General features: G+C 46.5%; 1 protein-coding gene across 10 annotated transcripts in view; it reads left to right on the forward strand.

Moving 5' to 3' along the window:
- The first annotated feature begins 489 nt into the window (after window positions 1-489).
- The window catches only part of Epn2 (epsin 2), a 66,796-nt gene continuing 49,144 nt past the window's right edge, over window positions 490-18,141 (forward strand). For 9 of the 10 annotated variants that reach the window (XM_052757193.1, XM_052757190.1, XM_052757200.1 and 6 more), the window contains exon 1: window positions 490-622. The gene's annotated coding sequence lies outside the window, so the exon portion shown is untranslated. Of the gene's footprint in view, window positions 623-871; window positions 1,368-18,141 lie in introns of those variants that run through there. The other variant, XM_052757191.1, reaches the window with a different exon arrangement.

Consider the following 18,141-nt stretch of genomic DNA (forward strand, 5'->3'; position numbering starts at 1 on the left):
TTTTATTGAAATACAACGTACACACGGAAAAGCACACAACTCCGAAGTATGCGTAAGTGAATCCTCATGAACACATTTGTAGCTAAATAAATCAACCCTGTCAGGCGCCTGGCTTCTTCCGGTCGTTGCTTCACAACAATATTTTCCACATGCTAGTGGAAAGACTAAGAGGCCGTGGTTCTGAGCAGGCTAGGCGGGGTTCAGTGCTTGCGGACTCAAGGAAGGAGTGTGAATTGAGGGTTAGGCTAGTATGTATGCCCTGGGGAATTGTTGAGGTGGAGGGGATGTGCAGGGTTCTGATTAAGGGCTGCATAAATTTGCTTGGGTTTGCGTGATAGCAGGAGCTATTTAGAGGAGGCCTTAGGGGCGCATGTGGGCGGGGCGGACAGGGTTGGAGGCGGGGCCTAGGGCTTAGGAAGGGCGGGGCCAATGAGTACGGGGCGGAGCCTCGGAGCTCGGAGGGGAGGGGCTTGCGCGCGCGCGCTCGCCGCCGGCGCGCCCCCTCTCGGCCGCCATGTTGGCTGGCGTGTGGGTGTCAAACGCTGCACGGGCTCGGGTCGCTCCCGCCTCTCCAGCGTTGCCGGCGGCTGCAGCCTTGCACTCGCGCGGGCCGGGAACGGAGGTGAGCCGAGACTCGCGGGGCTTGGGGGAGGGGGTAGCTCGGGAGCCGGGGTGGGGCGGGGCGCGGACCTTCCTTCTCTCCAGTGCGTGGACGCCCCTAGAGCACCGGCTTCCCCGTCGCCGGCCGGGGCGTGCACCGTGCGGCCAGCCGGACCCCACCCGACTGGACTGCTCCACCAGGCTCCGCCCCACCTGAGCCCGCTCTGGGCTGGGAGGACGTCAGCCTCTCTCCCGGCTTGGCCGCCTGTCCTTGCCTCACACCTCAGCTCCGGAGCCTTCAGTTTGGGGCAACCCCGCCCCTCCCTAGAGTGTGATCGTCCCCCGGCTCTCCCCTCGCCCGGGACCGGCCTCCTTCAGGGGGTCGAGGGAGGGCTCCCCTTATCCACGTCCTTCTCGCCCCGGGGACTGGGTTCCCCTCCCCGGCCCCCACTCCACAGCACAGCGGGGACGGGGGCGGCGGAGCCAGGCTCCAGCTGCCTTTTGTTCCGCGTGGGATGGCAGAGACCCGGCGGCCCTGTTGGGCGAGTCCGGGTGGGCGAACCGCGCGTGGGGCCGGCCTCTTCCGGGAGACCCTCGTTCTCCTGTGTGCCGGCTCCCTCGGAGCGCGAGCCGAGCGCGTTGGGAGAGGCAGGCCATTCCTAGAGGAGTCCCGGCCAACAGGTTTTTGTTTGCAACCTGAAGTTGGCCCAGTGGCTTTGCAGGGGGGCCGGCCGCCGGAGCTCCCTAGAAACCCCAGCACCGAAGGTGTAAGTCCGTTCCTCCGTCTCGGCCCTCAGTCTCTCCCGGCGGCCTCTTCACCTTAGTACTGCCTTGGGGCGCATTTGAAGTCTGTTTCAGAAAGGATAGGGTTTAACCATTGCTATGATTTTGACAAGGGGAACTGAGGCCCAAAGGTGCGTTAGTTTGCCCAAGGTCATCCAGTGATAGGGTGTCAGCGTCACAGATGGAAGTCCCATCTCCAGGACACTCCACAGCACTTAAGAATTTCTTTAAAGATACGATGAGAATTCCAAATTGCTTGCCTGTTATTTTTAACATTCACACAAGAAAATGGGCAGGGACAGATGAGGAAGACGTGTGAATTCTTTTGCACACTCGAGAAAATACCCTGTGAAATGATTAAGTAAGGTGAATGTCTATGATCGACGTCCCCATTATTATGTAATATAATGAAGACTTAACAGGAACTTTGTGGTCTTGTAACTCTGGATAGTGATAGCGGTAGATTCTGGATCCAGAAGGCAGTGATAGGCTGTGCGGTGGATTCTGGATCCACAAGGCAGTGATAGGTTGTGCGTTGGTAATTAAGCTTTCCATCTATATTTCCTTGGTAATGAAGCTCTCATCTGTATTTAAATGAGCATGGGAGGAACTGCAGTTTGCTTCTGAAGGGTGTTTGTGACTAATGATTGTTGGGGAAGCACCTGTAGGTCTCATCTTTTATTTGTATGTTTGCTTTGTTATGGTTTGTGACGGGGTCTCCCTCGATAGTCCAGTCTGGCCTTAAACCCACAAAGACCCACCTGCCTCTGTCTCCTGGGTGGAGGGATTAAAGGTGTGGGCCACCACACCCAGGCTGCTTTTACAAAAGTTTGTTTTCCTAGCTTTAAAATTAGGCTAATTATCTGTAACTGTCTGACTGGACTCTTGTTTTGTAAACATGAGTTGCAAAGCACTATACCACATGGGCTGCTGGATCAGGAGCAACTGAGTCATTTTGTGGGGTATTTGGATTTCTGAGCCCTGAGATGGAAGGATTGGGGGGGCGGGGAGCTCTTTTGAGATCTCTCTTCCCTGAAGGGTATGTGGTGCCAAACGTCTGAGTTACAAAGAAATGTGAAACTTAAACAAAAAATTGTGTGTGTGTGCACCTGTTGAGTGTAGGTGCCCCCTGAGTGGTCGGATCCCCTGGAGCTGGAGTTACATTTGGTTGTGAGCTGTATCTCTGGTTCTTTGAAAAAAAAAAAAACCTGTACGTGCTCTTAACCGTTGGGCATTCTTTCCAGCCCATATATTTGAAAGTTTGAAGCGACTATACCTGGCATGGTGTTTAGAGTCTTAAAAAATGGCCCATCCTTTGTAGAAACCCTCTGTTGAAATATGGCTGCCTCTTATGTAATCTTTCATCCTGAGTGGATTTCCCAAGAGTGGAGATTCTGATAAGAGTCCTGTGAAAAGTTTTGGAGACTCTGATTTATTTGAATGGCTTGTTTTTCTGGAAATTAAAGGAACTTTGTGGTAACTTTCAGTTCCTTGTGGACTAAAGCATGAAAAGAATGAATTTCATTCAACTGCACACTGGTGGTGGTAGAGCTTCCTGTCTTGTTGATAGGGTGTGATCGACTTGCATGAGCCCCAGCTGACCCTGAGTGCCGAATTCAGAGGATCCCCCCCCCCCCCAAAGGGTCTCACTGTGTAATCCAGGTTGGCCTGGAATTTAAGTCTCCTGCTTCACCCTTCGCCAGTGATGGGCTACCATGCTTGGCCCTTGGTCTGCTGGTCTTTGAACTTAAGTGTATTTGGGTTTAAGTAAACTTCTCTGTCAAGCCTTGGCCAGCTACCAATGTTTGGGCCCGTCTTCCTCTACTCTCCCAGCCTCCCCACCACACACAGTCTGTGAGAGTACTCTGGGCATTTTGAGACTGTGATATCTTTGAGGCTAGTTGTTACCCTTTCTTTACTTTTCCAAGGCCCAGTTCAGTCTGTGACATACAATAGTGTTCAGTAAAGGTCTTTAATAAGTAGTCCTTCGGCCAGGACAGAGTTTTTATGATTCTGTACCACAGGCTCCACTGTTTAGCCTTGCTCTGCATAAACCACTACTGTTGGCCCAGCTGTATCATGAAATGACTGTCCAGCTGATTTCTTTTTTGTTTTTCCCTCCAGTGTTGGGAATTGAACTTAAGGCCTTAGACATGCCAGACAAAGTACTCTGCCACTGAGTCATATTCCCAGCCCTCCAGCTGATTGAGTTTTTGAAAATTGATAAACTTGCTGATAAGTCAATCAGTAGATATGTAGCTTTGGCTGGCCTGGAATGCAATATGTAAACCGGGTTGGCTTGGTGCTGGGATTAAAGACATTGGCCACCATGACCAGCTTTCTTAGTTTAAAAAGAGAGATTTATTTCATTGTTTTTTTTTTTTTTTTTTTTTTTTTTTTTTTTTTTTTTTTGGTTTTCCGAGACAGGGTTTCTCTGTGTAGCTTTGCGCCTTTCCTGGGACTCACTTGGTAGCCCAGGCCGGCCTCGAACTCACAGAGATCCGCCTGGCTCTGCCTCCCGAGTGCTGGGATTAAAGGCGTGCGCCACCACCGCCCGGCCCTAGATTTATTTCATTGTTTATTATGTTATTACTTGTGTGTGTTTCTGTGTGCATGTGGGTGCAGTGCTCTCAGAGGCTAGAGGGAGTGTGGGATACTCTGGAGCTGGAGTAAGGGGCAGCCATGAGTTTCTGGACCTGGGTACTAGGAACTGGTCTTGGATCCTCCGAAAGAGCAACACATGCTCTTAATTTAGCCATATCCTCAACCCTAAAATTTTATTTTCTTTTTTTGGGGGCGGGGACTTGGTCTCTATGTAGCCCCACAAATCTACCTGGCTCTGCCTCCCAAGTACGGAGATTAAAGGTATGTGCCACCATGCCTGGCCTAGAATTTTCTGTCTTAGTTTGTTTATAGTGCCTAAAAATAAAAACTTAGAAAAGCAAGTATAGAGAAACAAATGTCTGCAGTTAAGTGTGTATCCAGCCACTTTATCTAAAGGTATGTTTGACCATACCTGTTTTCAGTCTGATGATTGAGGAAGCTCAGGTCCCAAAGTCTTGAATAGCCACTTTCATTAGAGCCTAGGACTGGGATTAACACCTCTGTGTCAGTGGAAACCCTGAGATCTACTAGGTTAAGCTGCAGGACTCAGGTAGTTGGTATTCACACTGGTTTGTGAGTCCCAGTCCTGGGTTCCATTTACTCTAGCTACTCTAGTAAAACATCCTGTAGAGGACGTTACCTTCCTGATTCCTTGAAAGGCTGAGAATTGTGAATGAGTTAAAGTTCCTGGCTTTCTTTCTCCAAACCTTAGGATCTGTGGAAGTACTGTGATTTAAATGTCAGTATTTGATGGGCTACTTTATATGATAGATGTTTTATTTAGGTTTGATTAAAAAAAAAAAAGCATGCTTTTTTTGAGCCAGGTCTCTACTTCCCTAGAGTGCATTGGATTCTTCTGATGACTCTCCCTGCACTGTTGGGCTTTGTTCCTGGGTTTGGAAAGGCCTTTTCCTGATTCCTCTTCCTGTGGATCTTAGTCCAGGCAGTGCGCATTTAAGGGTGTTCTAAAGAGAGAACAGGTAACTCAAGCTCTCTCTCTTTGTTCAAAGCAGTGCAAGGAACTGGTCCTTAGGGACTCTAGCTTTTGGTCATGTAACTCAGATGACAAATGGAATGGGGAGAAACAAGCTCTTCCTGAGGGATGGCTGGCCATCTAGGGCTAATGCATGATGTGAATTTAAAAGCATTTATAATTAATCACTTCTGAATGCAGGCTGCATCCTTCTCTGCTCTCACCCTTCTTTGGTAATGTCATTGTCACATTGCTCTCTTAGTGGCTGAGAGAACCTAATGGCATAGTTTGGCTGCCACAGCCTGGTGGCAAATTGCTTTGAAGTTGGGCATGGGGTCTAGTGGGCCTTCTGGCTGGTTGGGGTAGGGCCCGTCCATTATTGAGCTTTGATTTGCTCTACCCCTAAAGTGAGACCAACAAGGAATACTTCATGGAAAAGATGCTCATCGACTCTCTAATTTGCTGTGCATCATGATTCCCTAGAGGGTTGGTTTTAGCTGGTTGCCAGACTCCACCCCAGGGTTTCCAATTCAGTAGATAAAGCCTGACAACACTGTGTATGTGTGTGTGTGTGTGTGTGTGTGTGTGTGTGTGTGTGTGTGTGTGTGTGTGTTTTCATTTGATAGGGTCCTGTGTAGCCGAGGGTGGCTTGAATTTGCTGTGTAGTTAAGGATGACTTTGAAATTAGTCTGGAGTTACAGGTGGTTGTGAGCTACCAGACATGGGTACTGGGATCCAAACTCACATCCTCTGGGAGAGCATCAAGTGGTGCCCTTAACTGCTAAGGCATCTCTGCAGCCTCTGTCTTGTCTTGTCTGTCTGTCTATCATCTATCATCTATCTGTTTGTGTGCACATACCATAGTGTGTGTGTGTGTGTGTGTGTGTGTGTGTGTGTGTGTGTGTGTAGGTCAGAGGACAACTTGGGAGTCAGTTCTCTTCCACCATGTGGGTTCCAGGGCTACAGCTCAGGTTGTCAGGAGGCTTGGTGGCCAGTGTCTTCACCTCCTGAGTCATCCCGTTAGCTCAGGGGTGTACATTTTTCACCACTTTCTGTACGTCACTGGTGCTGGCAGTTTGGGGACTAGTCTTTGGAACCCTGGCCTGAGGACTCCGAGAGAAGGCGTGTGAGGTGTCTAGCACCAGCTGGCGGTGCAGAGGAAACTCAGAATGTTTCTAAATATTGCTCTGAAGATGGCGGTGTGGTATTTGGAAAGGAATTTGGGTTCACTGAGCACTGTTCTTTGTTTTTTCTGATTATGATTTGGACTATGGTCACAGGCATTTTTCTTATGTGAGTTAGTTGGATCATTTTCTTTAAAAAGACAGTTATGTGAGATGGTGGTAAATCCCAGATCCTGTTGGAAAAGCAGGTTCACCATCCCTACCTGGCTGGCATGGTGCTGTTTAGGCCTTTTAGGAATGCACCTGGGAGAAGTTGTGGTTGGTCTTTGTGGGCAGAAGCCCTCAGGGTCATTAGCCATCAGTCCTGGTGTTAATGAAAGAAAGTCACTTCTCAATTCAGATTGATTTAATATTCTTTGGTGTTTAGAGTTTGAGGGAAAAAAATAATTTTTCCTTCTATTACCATTTCTCTTGCATTTTGAGAAAAAAAAAAAAAAACTATGACTCAGAAGGGTTTGGCAACCTGTACCAGGCCTCTCAGTGAGTGGTATTTTGTTGTGTGTGTGGAGTGTGTGTTGTCTATGGTGTGTGTGTGTGGGGGGGGTGACTGTGGTATGTATGGTGGTGTGTTGTGGTACATGCATGTGATATACTCCTGGGAGTGCATATAGAGGCCAGAGCAGGACTTTGCAAGTGTCTCTTGCTCTACACCTTGTCTTGAGAAAGAATCTTTGAACTGAACTCACAGCTTATCATTTTGGCTGGGCTGGCTGGCCAGGGAATTCTTGGGATCTGCCTGTCTTCTTCTCCCACCCGTGCTGGGGTTCCAGGCTTGTGCTGCTGTGCTCAGCTTTTTACATGGCTTCTGGGATTCGAGTTCTCATCCTAGAGTAGAGCGTGTGTTCTTACCCACTGAGCCATCCCTCCAGCGACTATCTTACAGCCACTTGAGTCAAACTGAGAACCATATTGTTTGCTCTCCCTCACCCTGAGGTGTGCTGTGTGTTTCTGTGGCCTGGCTGTCCCTCATAGCAGTCCTAAGAGTGGCTTTTCACGGATTAAGTGCTCTCAGTCTGGGAGAGGGAGCTCACTTGGTAGCCCAGGCTGGCCTCGAACTCACAGAGATCCGTCTGGCTCTGCCTCCCGAGTGCTGGGATTAAAGGCGTGCGCCACCACCACCCGGCTTCTGATTTTGAAATTTTATGAAGTCATTTCTATGACAATAGCTCACCTCATCACACCACTCAGGAAAAAAAAAAAAACAAAAAACAAAAAAACTATACTACCTCTGCGTAGAAACCAGGCGGTGCAGAGGTATGAATATTTGAAAGTTTGTGACAGTAGGCAGGATGTTTGAGGTCTGGGGTCAGATTGATGAGTGTAAATGATATGTTTTTTGCTGACACACTTCGTCTGACCAGGAGGACAAAGTTAACATATGTGAGAAAGTTAGAAGCCAGCAGTGTGTGAACTGTGGTTTTTATTTTTGTCAGGAGGCTAAGACTATAGAATAAGGGGCTGGAGAGATGGCTCAGTGGTTAAGAGCACTGACTTCTCTTCAAGAGGACCTGGGTTCAATTCCCAGCATCCATATGGCAGCTCACAACTGTTTGTAACTCCTCTTCCAGGGGATCCAACATCCTCACATAAAATTTTAACATAAAATAAAAATAAATTGTTATTTTTAAAGATTTTTATTTATTTACTTATTTATTATGAATACAGTATCCTACCTGCATGTACACCTGCAGACTAGAAGAGGACACCAGATCTCATTATAGATGGTTGTGAACCACCACGTGGTTGCTGGGAATTGAACTCAGGACCTCTGGAAGAGCAAGCAGCCAATGCTTTTTAAATCTCTGAGCCATTTCTCCAGCCCCCAAATAAATTAATTAAAAAAAAAGAATATAGAATAAAAAAATCTAGAAGTGTCAGAGAGAAGGTAGGGTTGAGCTGGACCTTGAAGGACAAGGAACATTATGAAGTAAATAGGAAGACATTTCCCATGGGGGCAGCAGGATTGGATTCCTGAGGTGAGGTTGAGTGTAGTGCCCTGTGTATGCATCTTGGTTGTGTGCTCTGTTACATCTGTGTTGCTGTGGAAGGAGGGCGCTTTGTGGCTAAAGCATTTGGATTTGATGTCCCAGGAGATCTTATTCCTGGTACACCTACAAGTCATGAAGTCTGGGCAGCTTTTTTCTCTCTCTTTAAAAATTGTATCTGATGGGGCTTCTTCCCAGACCAATCATGGAGGGACCATTGATTTTTAGAAGTGCTCGGACAGTTCTAATTGTGTGGATAGAGAGCTGAGCTCTGTCTGTGTTCAGGGCATCCTCTGGGAGTATCAGGGCCTGGGAGATTCCAGGAAGTGGAACTAGAGAGAAGAGGAAGCCTGTGTGTTAAAGGAGGTGTGATTAATGAGCCCTGATCTCTCTTAGTCCCTGGGAATGGGCTACAGAGAGGTGGTGGGGCAGATGGAGAAGGAAGATGGTCTCTACCTCGGAGAAGTGGGTAGTTTAGCAAAGGGTAAAGAAAGTAAGTGCCGGAGGAGGGAGAGGGTGTGATCTGTTGTGTAATCCTTACCACCCAGCCCCAGGCAAGGAGCAGGTAGAGCAGGTTCTTATCTCCCCATCAAGGGTTCTTTCTCATACTCCAGATTTTTTTTTTTTTTTTACGATTTCAGCAGGCAATATTTGCAAAATTTGTTATTTTATATTATGGGTGTTTTGCCTGCTTCCGTATTTATGTACCTTTGTACCTTGTGCCTGCCTGGTGCCCCTGGAGGCCAGAAGAGGTCGTCAGATCCCTGGAGCTGTAGCTAGAAGTTGTTAGCGTCATGTGAGTGGTGGGATTGAACCTGGGTCCCCTGGAAGCGCAGCCAGTTCTCTGAATCACTGAGCCACCTCTCCAGACCCAGTATTTGCAAAACGTAAACTGCAATTCTTTTAATCCCCACCCCCACCCCACCCCCCTCGCTTTTTTTGAGATAAAGTCTTACTATATAAAGCTTAGATTGGCCTAAAACTTGTGAGCTTGTGATCCTCTTGCTTCAGTCTTGAAAGTGCAGGGTTTAGAGGTGTATGCTATCATTCTCAGCAAAATCACATATATTTTTAAAATTTATGTGCATTGGTGTTTTTGCCTGCATGTGTGTCTGTATGAGGGTGTTAGGTACCCTTAGAACTGGAGTTACAGACAGTTGTGAGCTGCTGTGTGGGTGCTGGGAATTGAACCCTGGTCCTCTGGAAGAGTGGTCAGTGCCCTTAACCTCTGAGCCATCTCTCCAGCTTCCAAATCATGTATTTTTAAAAGTAAGTTTGTTCAAGACAGTTGTGCTAAAGAGTTCATAACTCTGACATTTAAAGTTACTAGTCAAAAATAACAAGTTTTTACCTAATGTATTTAATGAATGTCATATCACTTATGATGTTTTGGACAAAAAGATAGTTCAGTTTATGCCCCTATTTGATGCTTATTACACATAGGTACTATGTTTCCTGGTCTGGGATACATGACTGAGTGACTCAGATTTAAGTCCCTGCCTCCATATCTTTGGATCTAAGATGCTGGCTCCTGACAGGGAGAAGTAGTGTTGACTCTGGGTATATCAGCAGGTAGAGGAGTAAAAAGTGGTAGTCATTGGTGGAATCCGAGGGTCAGAGCAGGTGTCAGAGGAAGCCATCTGGAAGTTGAATCTTGAAAGTATGGCGTTATGGGGAGAGAGGAGAGGAGCAGAGCCCATGGTGCTGTGTTGTGCAGAGGGCTGGTGACCTGGTGTCCAGTTGTGGACAGTGGAAGAGGAAGGCCTAGGCAGGTCTGGCAAAAACCGGATGAGATTGGACTGGTATGGTTTTCAGTCTTTGGGTGTGGTGAGTGGGCAGTGCTGTAGGCCCTCCACCCCATTCCTTACCCGAACAGCCCTCTCTGCTGAAAGCAACGGAACTTATTTGAAATGGGTTGCTGTGTTGTTAAGATCAGCCAGAGTGCCATCTTTTTACAAGTGCTGGGGAGCCAGGTGGCAACAGGGCCCAAGGACCTGACAGTGACACTCTGTTCAGTGGCAGTGAGAAGGGTGGGGCTGAAAGAGTTCCTGTCCCACCCTGTTTTCCAGGCCAGTTTCCCACGGCCAAAATGGTAGTTTTATCATAGGCTGGTGCTGACATGAATGGTCCTTTGGGACTAGAGTGCCTGCTGGAGACTTTTATGGCCATGTGGTGAAGATAAGGAACTTTCTGGTAAGCTTGAGACAAGTGTCAGAGAGGCACTGTCCCTGACTGGGTGCAGGGTATCAGGGAGATGGACGGTCCTGGCCTGCAGTTCTCGGTATGGACAAGAGGAGAGCTGTTGGGGGGGATTGAACCACTGGACAGTCTGGCTTGGCTTCTGTGTATGGTGGTTTGTTTTTTTTTGGGGGTGCTACCTCAGTTTGTTGGCTGTCTTGGGGGTTTAGGCCACAGTGTTGATGGTCCTGATGTGAACTGGGCAGCCAAGGAGGAGAACCCACTTCCTTCCCTTTACTGGCTTTTTAGACCTCCCATATTTCTTTGCTCATGGCCTGCTCTCAGCCAGCTGTGATGGTTCTGACCATCTCACAGCATCATTGTGACATTGCCTCACCTGCCTCCCACCTCCACTCTAAAGGACCCTTGTGTTTCTATTTGACCCACTGGGTGATTCAGTGTCTTTCCCTATCTAGAGTTAGGGGAAAATGCTGCCTCTTTGCCCTGTAATCTGGCATGTTCACAGGTTCTTGGACTAGGCTGTGGATGTCTTTGGGATTAGGCCTTTGGGAGGCCATTCATTGTCCACTATACTTGCCAACATCAAAATCAGATCCTGTGCAGCTTTCCACACTTGCAGCCTCATGGACAAATCAGAACACTTAGCAGTTGGAGGCTGCACTGTTGCTTGGCAACAATGGGTCAGAGCCAGTGTGGGCGCCATCTCTAGATGGGGCTTGTGAGTGCCAGTTCTCTGTAGGCTCCAGCTCTCCCCTGGTGCCCACTCCGTTTCTTCCTCTGCTTGCTCTCCCTCTGGGAGCACAAGGACTTACCAGTTCTCTGTAGGCTCCAGCTCTCCCCTGGTGCCCACTCCTTTTCTTCCTCTGCTTGCTCTCCCTCTGGGAGCACAAGGACTTTCCAGGTCCAGTTAGGACAGTGTTCTCTGGTCGGGGTGGATGAGCTGCCACCACCTCCTTGTTTCAGCTCTTCTCTTCACCTCCCACACTTTACCTCATTTCCTGTCCTAGACTCTTGTCCCAAAGTCTCTCCTTCTGTTTCTACCTGGCACCCACTGTTCCACATCCTCCTGACCCAAGGCCCTGTGTTCTGTACTGTCTCTGATGCTATTTTAGGGGCTATTGTTTGTGCTGTGACTCTTGGTTTCCCATCCCCTCCTTTTTTGGCATCCAGTCGTAGTCTGTAGTATATTCTGGTACCTTCCTCTGGGTATCATGCTTAGAGTTCATGAAAAGCGAGTCCTTATAAGGTACTTTTGGAGCCGTTTCCATCAGAAGTCACAATTACACAACAAGCCTGTGGTCAGGCATCTTGATGCCAAGCACTCTCCTAGATCCTGGGAATGCGACAGGAATCTAGTAGACTGCCCTCCATGTAAGACCAGTTCTAAAAGAGGAAGAAAGATAACCAAGAGAAGGGGCAATGACAGTATCAGGGTGCTACTGCATGTGGGGGTGGGGTCTGCTTCCTGCAGTCCCGAGGCTGGAGGTCCCATCTGTTTACATTGTTTTTAAAGGGTTGTTTCTGGAGCTCTTGTTAAAGGCATTTCCGGCAAAGATCCCCTTGTGTCCAGACATTGCCTGGACCTAGCTGATAACTGAAATTTCAACAGGCCTCTGGAGGGTTTAAGCTAGCCACTTCCTTGTACTCCTGTTTGGCAATCTGAACTGGGACTCTGATTTTCTTTTGAAGGGTCTTCTGTAGAGGGACATGTGTTAAGTAACTCTGAACTCTTGGTTCAGGGTGGGGACATTTGGCAAGAGCCCTTGGCATTTGACAGCTAAGGGCACTTGATGCTTTTTTCTATTTAGAGTGTAATCCAGAAACTTGGTTATAAATTTGGTTTCATTATGGAGGATTCAACAAATAAAAACAGCATAATTTAGTGAAACTCATTAATCAGCTTCAATATTTTATTTTTAAAACAAACCCCCCCCCCCAGGGTTTTTCTGTGAAACAGTCCTGGCTGTCCTGGAACTCATTTTGTAGACCAGGCTGGCCTTGAACTCACTGAGATCTGCCTGCCTCTACCTCCCAAGTGCTGGGATTAAAGGCGTGCGCCACCAATGCCAGGCTTTGAATTCTTGCTTATTTATTCATTTATTTTATTTTTTTTTCTCTATGTAGTTCTGGCTGTTAGAACTCAATATGTACATCAGATTGGCCTCACATTCATAGAGATTCACCTTTCTTGGTGTATATAGTCCTGAGATTAAAGGCATATGCTCATGGCCAGTTCTATTTATTTATTTATTATTATTATTTTAGATTTTTATTTTATTATTTTGTGTGTATGGGTATTTTGCTTGCATATATGTCTGTGCATCACATGTGTGCAGTGCCCCTGGAAGTCAGAAGAGGTGTCAGATCTTGGACTCCAGTCCCAGATGCTCGTGAGCTGACTGAACCAGGGTCCTCTGGAAGAAAAGCTAGCGTTCTTAGTCACTAAGCCATCACTCCAGCCACTTTTTTTTTTTTTTAAATTTAATTTTGAGACAGGGTCTTACTGTGGTAGCTCCTCTGGCTGCCCTGGAACTCACAGAAATTCATTGGTGTACCTCTGCCTCCGGTTTGGCAAATGCCTTTAATCCCAGCACTCAGGAAGCAGAGGTAGACAGATCTCTGAGAGTTTCGGGCTAGCTTGGTATACATAGTGAGTCCTAGATGTACAGAGCCTAGGACAGCCAGGGCTCTGTAGAGAGATCCTATCTCAAAATAATCATAAAGAAATAAAACAAAAATTTAAAAACTTATATGCCACCGTGCCTAGCTAATGCTGGTTTTTGTTTTTTGAGACAGTGTTTCATTGTGTAGCCCTGGCATTGCTGGTGCTTACAAAACTTAGACCAGAGTTGGTTGACCTCAAACTCGGAGATCCTTGCTGTGATGAAAGGCATGTGCCACCACACCTGGCTCTAATGTAGATTTTTATATGCTTCATTTTCAAAGATGACCTTTTCCAGTTGTGAAATAATGATTATCTCTATACAAAAATAATTGATTTGGGTTGATTTTTTTTTTTTTTTTTTCTTTTCGAGACAGGGTTTCTCTGTAGCTTTGGAGCCTGTCCTGGACTAGCTCTGTAGACCAGGCTGGCCTGGAACTCACAGAGATCCACCTGCCTCTGCCTCCTGAGTGCTGGAATTACAGGCGTGCACCATCGCCGCCCGACTTGTGTTAAATTTTGTTATCACTTCTATTAAGGCAAAACATTAATAAGAATATTGCTGTTTTAATTTTGTTACTGCAAAGTATGTATAAAATTTACCATTGTAACCATGTTTGACTGGGGATAGAGGCTTGCACCATCCTGCCTAATCACTGAGCTGTTTTCTAACTCTGGTTTGCCTGATTCAGACATTCCCTGTGCCTGGCATCTTACATCATGTGGCCTTTTGGTTGGCCTCTTTCCAGTTTTCTTCGTGTTGTAGCATGGATCAGCACTTTATTTCTTCTTATTATTAATTTCTTAATTTCTGTATGGGTAGATCTGACAACTTGTTTACCTTCCTGTTGATAGTCACTTGAGGGTTTAATTTTGGTTATTGTAAATAGTTGCTATTTTAATTGAACTACATGTTTCTTCATTTGAAATGTGTTGATAGGATGCATGGATCAAGAAGAAGGTGTCACATATGAAAGAGTGGGGAGTGGTTTGTTGCTGTTTGTTTCAACAAATACATTTTGGAGGAACTTATGTCTGAAGTGCAGTGTGCATAAAAATGCATGACCGTGCATGGGGCTCAGGCTTCCTTAGGCTGTCCTTTGTAGATGAGGACTACTGAAGATGCTGCTCTTCTGCAGTAGCTGTGGGGTTAGGATGCGTAAAGGACCTTCTCAGCACTGGGTGGAGAACATGCTATGCAAAGTCTGAGACTTTGCTCTGCTCTTGAGTTTTCATGAGATCCCGTGAAAGATTTGCTTTCCTGGGTACTTTATTTATATATCCCACAAGGTTTTAGGCTTGTGTTTTTCTGGTCTGTATACTGGGTCCTAGAGATAGGTCAGATCTGCCCTTGTCAACTCATTGTGGGCTGAGTGGGTGTGATGGGATGGTCTGCATGCTGGGCACTTGTTTCTCATAGGAGGTACTGGGCAGCAGTGTGCTGATAGTAGGCACCCTTCTCAAGGGCTGCTTCTGAGCACTGTCTCTGGGGACTCAGCTCCATTCATAAAGTTGGGGAGCACACCAGACCATGTGTCTAGTTTTGGAGAATTCAAAGGATCATTTATCTCAGGTCCCAGGATAAGGAAAGTCACCCGTGAATCTAACTGGTTTTTCACTTGTCCGTAGTGTGAATCCACTTGACTTGAGGCTTCTAGGAAGCTCATTTTGGAGTCAGTCATTTGTCATTTGGCCTTCACTTTGATTTCTAACCTTGCTTTTTGGTAAAGTCTGTCTTTCCCCTCCATTTTTGTTAGCCTGTTTTTTCCTTTGCTCGTTTCTTCTGTTCTATAGTATTCTTTTACCTTGTGGTTAGTGCTTTTGTTGGATTTAGTCAGAGAAGCTGGGCTGGGGAGATTGTGTTTTGTAAGTGCTAATGCTCATCCTCAACTTGAAGAAAACAAAAAAGTATATATTTTACTTTTTGGCTTTTCAAGGTAGCTATTTTGTAGTCCAGGATAACTTTGAACTTGTAGCTGAGACTGGCCTTGAACTTCTCATTCTTTTGCTTCTGCCTTCCGAGTGCTGGGATTATAGATTTGTGCCACCATGCCTTGTTGTGTGTGTTTTGAGACAGGAACTCATTATGTAGCTGGCTTGAATTCATTGTGTTGTTCAGGTTGGACTTGAACTTGTTGCAATTCTCCTGCCTCAGATTCCTGAGTGTTAGGATTAGACTGGAGCCACTTCCCCAGCTGCCATATCCTGTTTCAGTGGTCCTGAGGTGGGTCTGAGCAGCAGTGTTTCCAGAGCTCCCCAGAGACACAATGCCAGCCAGATTGAGAGCTGCTCCTTACGCCAGCAAGGCTCCTTGCTGCTTCTCAGGGACAGGGATAAACAAATTAAGAGTGACTTTGGGGGACAGTGATGGGACTGGAGGACAGTGGTCTGAGCTGAGAAGCTGGGAGAAGAGGATTGTAATTTCCAGGCTGTGGCTCAGTGGGGCTGCTCTAAGAGTTGTCTGCTTGACAGCATAGGAGGCCCAGTTCCTTCTCAGTGGTTGGCTGCATGTCATTTCTGAGGTCCTTGGGTCCTTGCTGAGTGGTAGCATGGTTTTGTGCCAAGACCTTCCTGCTCATTCAGGACCCATGAGTTGTACTTGGAGCCTAATTTGTGCTTAGTAGAGAACAGCCGGTATGTAAAGGACATTTAAAACATGGCGGCACACCATCTGTAACCTTCGCATCTGTAATCTCAGCAGGATGAGGCAGGAAGACCAGTTAAAGGTCATTTTCATTACTAATTTTTGAGGCTCGTCTGCATCTTTTTTTTTTAATTAAAAGATTTATTTACTTTTGCTTCATATGTATGGATGTTTTGCCTGTGTGTTTGTCTGTGTACTGCATGTGTGTTTGGTACCCAAGGAGGCCAGAAGAAGATGTTGGATCTGCAGGAACTGGAGTCAAGGACAGTTGTGAGCTGCCATGTGGGTGCTGGGGCCCTCTGTAAGAGCAGCCAGTGCTCTTAATTGCAGAGCCATCTTTCCAGCCCCCCCCCTTTTTGGGGGGGTAGGGGAGACAGACACAAGGTTCTAGCTGGCCTGAAACTCACTATGTAGACCAGGTTGGCCAGAAATCTGCCTGCCTATGCTGGATTAAAGGCATGTGCCACCACACCCAGCTGCATATCGATTCTGAGACCTGTCTAGGCCACAGAAGATCAAGTCTCAAAAAAACAAAATAAAACAACCTTTTAAACAGAACAAGAGCAAAAATCCCTTTAGAAACTCATGATGTTTGCAACTAATTTGATCCCTTTTGTGCAGAGGGAAAACAAAAAACAAAAAAACTCAGAAACCCCTCATTTTCTTTTATTTCCTTTTTCTTTTCTTTTCTTTCTTTTTTTTTTTTCCTTCGGCTTTTTCAAGACAGGGTTTCCCTGTGTGACAGCTCTGGCTGTTCTGGAACTGCTCTGTATGTAGACCAGGCTGGTCTCAAACTCAGAGAAATCTACCTGCCTCTGCCTCCCAAGTGCTGGGATTAAAGGTGTGTGCCACCACTGCCCAGGTCATTTTCTTTTCTTTAAAGAGAAATAAATTATTAAAGAAAACACTTTGTTGGTTAAAAAAAAATTATATTGGTATAAGAGAAAGCAAGAAACATAATTAACTGTAACCTGACTATAATGTAGATGTTAAACTTTGAAGAAAGAGAAGTAAATATATGTTTAAACCAATACCCCCCACATTCTTTCTCTTCCTGCCAAAACCCAGATTATTGTTTTCACTTAGTTCTTTTTTATTATTTATTTATTTATTCCTCTTTCTCTCTGAGACAGGGTCCCTGGCTGTCCTGAACTCACTGTGTAGACCAGGTGGCCTTGAACTCAGATCTACCTGCCTCCCAAGCACTGGGATTAAAGGCATGCACCACCACACCAGGCCTTCATTTAGTTCCTTTGCCTTTGAACAGATATCTTGCTTTTTTCCTTCTCTGCTATCTGATGATGACCAGTTGTTTCCGAAGACCAATTAAAGTCAGCAGTGCTGAAATAGGCTGTATTCATTCTATACTCAGTATGTTTTTTCCAGTCCCCTCTCCCTCACCTGTCTCTCCCTTTGCCTCGCTTCTCTCCCTCTAACCCCACCTTGTCCTACCCTTTCCATTACTATCCTAGAGATTGAACCCAGGGCCTTGTGCATGGCAGATGACCACTCTCCCACTGAGCTATACCCCTAGCTCAAGGTACTGTTGCTTTGTACAAAGTCCCCTAAGATTATTAAGGGTGTAGGGGCCAAGTCTTCCTATATAGGGCCATAACTGACATCCCCATAATCAGACATACAAGAGAAAAGTGTAGCTGACTTCTGCAGTCATCATTTTAAGTGCCAAAGAGCTTTCAGAATGACTGGGGTGTGTCTGTTTTAGCAGACCTGGGGGTCAGATAGAAAGGGTATGGACTTTGTAGTAAAGACCTAGGTGAAGACAATGAGACCCGTCTCTGCTTTCCCTTGGTCTCTCAGTCATGGTGTTTCTTGGTCCAAGGTTTGGGACAGGACTCTGATTTTACATGTCTTAGGACCCTCTGTTGAATAAGGTAAATCAGATTGACTGTGGCTAGCTCCTTGACAGAGTGGTGAATAGGGAGTGGGTCAGAGCAATTGTGGCCTCCTGGTTGATGTATGGCTGATTGGGAAGAAGGGATCTATCTGTTTTTGTGACCTGACTTGGGAAAGAGGATCCTAGTTTCCATAACCTGCTCTGGGAAAGAGACAACAGACAGGAGGGTAGGAGAAAGTCAGATGGCTCTTGGTTCTGAGGTCATCCACTGCTCTTCAATTCAAAGTACTCTACATGCCAAAGCACCATATTTTGTGGTATCATTTTATGACCTCCAACAGTGATCATTAGAGAAATTTGGAAGTACATACTGTAAGGAAGGCTGAAGTAGAACCTGACCTGAAGGCCTGTCAGCTATGACAGCTGTCAGCTGTGACTACTGTTAACTGAGTTCTGGCTTATTCTGTCAGTCTGTTTATTATCACCACCCTCCCATTCTCTTACCCTTGGTTCTGGTGGCTCACTGTCTGTGAGGAGGCCTTCATTGCTTTTCTTCTTTCCTGGGGAGCTGATGTGTGCCCCATTGCTCCCTTGTAGTGGGGTTAGCAAGCCCTGAGAGGCCTGGGGCAGACGGGAGAAAGGTTTTGTGAGA

The sequence above is a fragment of the Peromyscus californicus genome, unplaced genomic scaffold, assembly GCF_007827085.1.
Source record: "Peromyscus californicus insignis strain IS unplaced genomic scaffold, ASM782708v3 Scaffold_3__1_contigs__length_106647218, whole genome shotgun sequence".
Classification (NCBI taxonomy): Eukaryota; Metazoa; Chordata; class Mammalia; order Rodentia; family Cricetidae; genus Peromyscus; species Peromyscus californicus.